Genomic DNA, 5,041 nt, shown 5'->3' with positions numbered 1-5,041 from the left:
TAGGGAAAAGTTGTAGGACAGGATGTAATGCAAACATATGCAACATATGCAAAAGTTGCAATATGAAAGATTGGAAAGAGCCAGATATTAAAAGATATTATAAGCCAATGTAATGGAAGAACATTTTCTTTTGCTCTGATATTACCACATCATTGGAAGCTATTGGAAAGTGACATGATTTGAGATGTTTTAAAAGAATCATTTTGAGTGCTGAATTGGAAATGGAACTTACCATGTCAATCTAGCAGGGAGAACAATTAGGAGGTGATTGCAATAATTCAGGTGAGAAACTATAGTTGTTGAATCAGGAAAATAGAAGTGGAGGTAGTTAGAAATGATTCGAATTATATATATATATATAAATTAAAGGTAGCACCAAATGAAATTTCTCATGTATTGGAGGCAGAATAGCGAAAAATGACAAGAGTTGTGGGCAAATCTGAGATTTTGACATAAATCATTGTAAGGATGGAGTTATTCCTCACTGAGATGGAGAAGATGGAAAGAAGTTAGGGTGGAGAGAAGAATTGGCAGCTAAATTGTAGGCACATTAAGTTAGAGATGCCAACTTGTTACCTAAGTGGAATTGCTGAGAGCAGCCAGTTATATGATGTCATACTGGCCCAAGCTGGAGATAGAAATTTAGAAGTTGGCTGGGTGTGGTGGCTCATGCCTGTAATCTCACCACTTCTGGGAGGCCGAGGTGGGTGGATCACGAGGTCAGGAGTTCGAGATCAGCCTGGCCAACACAGTGAAACCCCGTCTCTACTAAAAACACAAAAATTAGCTGGGTGTGGTGGCATGCACCTGTAATCCCAGCTACTCAGGAGGTTGAGGCAGGAGAACTGCTTGAACCTCGGAGGCAGAAGTTGCAGTGAGCTGAGATCACGCCACTGCACTCCAACCTGAGAGACAGAGCAAGACTCTGTCTCAGGAAAAAAAAAAAAAAAAAAATGGAAGTCATGGATTTCTAAATGGTCTTAAGAAAAAAGTCTGTATGATATCACTTTGGAGTAAGAGTAAATAGAAAAGGGAAGAGATCCAAGGACAAAGATGGGGAAATAAAAAATAAAAATAAGCCACTATCAAAGGAGATGAAGGAGTGACTAGTTACCTAAGAGGAAAACAGTATCCCAGAATCCCAGTGTAGACTCTGACATCAAGAAAGATGAGAACTGAGAGGCTGACATTGGATTAACAAGGTCATTGGTTTTGAGAAGTCCCTTCAGCAGTGTGGTGGGAGTAAAAATTGCCTCGAGTACGTTCAGAAGAATATGGGAGCAAGCAAACAGACCTCTCTTTTAAGGGGTTTTGCTGCAAAGCAGGGCAGAACAATAGGGCAGAAATATGTGAAGTTAGAAAATGTTTTCTTGTATGTGAGAAATTACAGCCTATTTGCATGCTGATAAGAATACAAATTCTTATCAGTAAAAAAGTAAAAAAGAAGAAAGATAGAAAAATTGCTGGAGCACAAGTGTTGACTTTGGCCTTAGAGAAAAGCACAGAGATTTCATTCTTAATAATGCAAGAAAGGCAGATTGCATGGGTATAGTTTCAAGTAGACTGGCAGATGTCAGAGTGAGACCACACAGTTTTAAGTGCGTCTATTTTCTTGGCGAAATAGAAAGCAAGGTTATCAGCTGAGAATGAAAGTGAGAAAGTACATGTTGAAAGTCTGATGTAAAGGAGATGAAAGAGAAAAAGTTGATTTAGGAGAGTAGAACGAATGGACTAGGAAAACAAGATATAACTGCCCAAAAGTAGAAGAGCCCTCTTGAAGAAAGTGACCATGAATTTCCACATAGCTTGGTTTATGTCCAGTAATGTTCAACTGTTCACGTTCAGAAGCAGAGTAAGTAGAAAGCTGGATTCATCCACGGTTGGATGTTGCTGGGTAAATACAATGAAGGGATAACAGAAGAAAGGACAATGTACTTGAGAGTATATACAGGGAAGTGACTAAAATAATGTACTTGTTTAAAGAATAACCAAAGTCCAGAAATATCTAAGCTGAATGTATTAGTTTGCCAGGTAAAGGAAAGATCAATCACTCTAGAGTAAGCAATGAGGTCCTCTGAGTATGAAGTCTGAGGCTAGATACAGGGCAAGAAGGAGGAAATTCTATTCAAATAGGATGGGATTCTAATAGTTATTTTCAGTTGTAAAGAAAGATAATAAAAGTATTTCTTAGGATCAGTCCTTATCTCAGTATAACTGATCATTTAAATGGGAATACAACAGATCCTAATCCAAATTAGATGGGATAAAGTAACTTAGAGTCAAATTGGTTTAGGGGTAAAGAGTGATCCAGTCTAGTCTTTCAGAGTAGGTACAAGATTGGAACAGACTTAGGACCAAGCGGTGGTCAAACCTTGAAGTTCCAGTGCAAGTTTTGAGCCGAGATATTTCATAATCACACCAGAGAACTCAAGTTAAGCAGGGCCTAAGGGAAGAGAATGGTAGTGAAACTTGAGGTTATGTAAAACCTATGGAATGAAAGAATTGTTGGTTTAGATATCAGAGGGAGTCAGCTTGAAAGATAAGATAAGATAGTTGAAGCATGAAATACTTGTAATAAAAATTATAGGAGCGTAACTTTTGAGAATCTCAAGTTCTGGGGTTCAAATAAGGACATTTATGGCTGCATTAAGGTAGATTACAAGACCCTCGGAAGGGAAGGAGTTGAGGAACTTGAAGTCACAGGGGTGGAGGAATTATTAAGCCCAAAAATGAAAGAAGGTACAAGATGATGGGAAAGTGTTAGAGAAAACAACAGTGGGCTAGAAGCTAAGATCTCCAGGAAATGAGGAAGAGAGGTGTTTGTGTTTCTAGAATACTGCAACAAAAAAGGGGTAACAGGAGGTATAATCTGACCTTTAAGGGGGGGAAGGGTTGTTTTGTTTTGTTTTGTTTTTTGAGACAGAGTCTCGCTCTGTTGCCCAGGCTGGAGTGCAGTGGCACAATCCTGGCTCACCGAAACCTCCGCCTACCAGGCTCAAGCAATTCTCCTGCCTCAGGCTCCAGAGTAGCTGGGTTTACAGGTGTGTGCCACCACACCCAGCTAATTTTTGTATTTTTAGTAGAGATGGGGTTTCACCATGTTTACCAGGCTGTTCTCGAACTCCTGGACCTCAGTGATCTGCCCACATCAGCCTCCTAAAGTTCTGGGATTATAGGCATGAGCCACCACACCCAGCCTGACCTTTAAGTTTTAAGACTAGAGACTCGGGGAGTAGAAAGGCAAAGATCTCTAATTGACAATGATTTAAAAACAAAACAAAACAAAACAAAACAAAAACAGCACACCCGTAGGCAGAGTTGAACAGAGCCAGAGGGGTGAAGTCACATAAGAGGATGTACAGAGCCAAATGGGGATGAAGTCGTCCTGTTTGTGAGAGGTGTTCTGGGCAGTCTTAGACTTTTTGCAGAGGCTGAAGTGTATGGAAAAAAGGGCATGATGGGATTATTCCTGGTGGACTCCAAGTTACTGTGTAGAGGAGAGACCACAGGTATGGGGGAAGCCAGAAGTAGGGCTCTTGCCAGGAGCACACTGAGCACTGGAGCTCCTTTATGATACATTTCAGCTGTCTCTCCTAGCTTTCTGCATTAGCTCACAAAATGGTTTTATGCCCTTCCTATAGACCTTGACTATCTTTTCCCGCTTTAAGAAAAATTTTGCATTAAGAGACCTGGTCTTTCTGTAGAATCAGATACCACATACCTTCAACAGAAACCTGGATCGAAGACCAAACAGAAGCCCCAAATATCATTACCAAACAAGTTGCATCCTTTTTTTGTTTGTTTGTTTTTGAAATGGAGTTCCACTCTTGTTGCCCAGGCTGGAGTGCAATGGGGCAATCTCAGCTCACTGCAACCTCTGCCTCCTGGGTTCAAGTGATTCCCCTGCCTCAGCCTCCCAAATAGCTGGGACTACAAGCACAAGCCACCACGCCTGGCTAATTTTGTAGTTTTAGTAGAGACAGGGTTACACCATGTTAGCCAGGCTAGTCTCAAATTCCTGACCTCAGGTGATTTACCCACCTTGGCCTCCCAAAGTGCTGGGATTACATGCATAAACCACCACACCTGGCCCATAATGAGATTTTTTTTTTTATTGCCACTTTTAGGCTGTTGGACATTTTCTTAGATACTTTGGAAGAGATGACTTTCCTCTTTCTTGTATTCAAAGACTTGAATCAGAACTAGAATCTAGAGTGCCAACTCCCCAAGCTTCCTTCCAAGACTTCTTGTCAGCAGCTAACACATACCCGCTCCTTTTAGTACAGCCTTCAGTACTTACAAAACCAAAAGGAATGAAAATTGAAAACAGAGGATTTTAACCAAGAACCTACTTTATATATCTCATTCACTCCTTCATTCATTCATCCTTTCACTCATTTAATATAATCACTGATTTAATAAAAACCTGTGCTGTCGACACTGAACAAATCAGGGGACAATTCAGATGATTTATCATCCCCTTTTGGGAAAAAAGAAAATCACCAAGTTAGAAGGACATTGGGAATGGGATAAAGTTTTACTTACTCTCTAATAATTCATTTCAAAAAGGAATTTTCCAGTCTGAAAGCAAATAAATGAGAATAGCTTATTCCTAGGTTCATCTGAACATCAAATGTCCTAGCAAGAGAAAGGTCAGTGTCAGCCTAAGATTCTACTTGAGGAGAGAGATTCTTCCTTGTCCAATTGTAAGGTTTGAGCCACAAGAAAAGATAATTTTTATAATATACTTGGACCCTTCATGACATGAATAGCATTGAATTCTAGGATTAAGAGTGGAAAATAGTGGGAGTTTCCACTGAATGATTCCAGTTTTCTCTCCATCATCACTCCTACCAAAGTAAAAATGACTTTTCTGCTATTCAATCAAATGGACACTTTCCTGTTCTTGCCTTTTTTATCCTCTTAGCATTATGTAACACTGCACACATCTCTGTTTCTTTAAATGCTCCCCTCTTGGATTTCACTTCCATATTCCAGATATTTTACTATGCTTCTTCACGTCTTCATAAATGGTATGCCA

This window comes from Macaca fascicularis, chromosome 6 (genome assembly GCF_037993035.2).
Source record: "Macaca fascicularis isolate 582-1 chromosome 6, T2T-MFA8v1.1".
NCBI lineage: Eukaryota > Metazoa > Chordata > Mammalia > Primates > Cercopithecidae > Macaca > Macaca fascicularis.
This window is presented reverse-complemented; position numbering follows the sequence as displayed.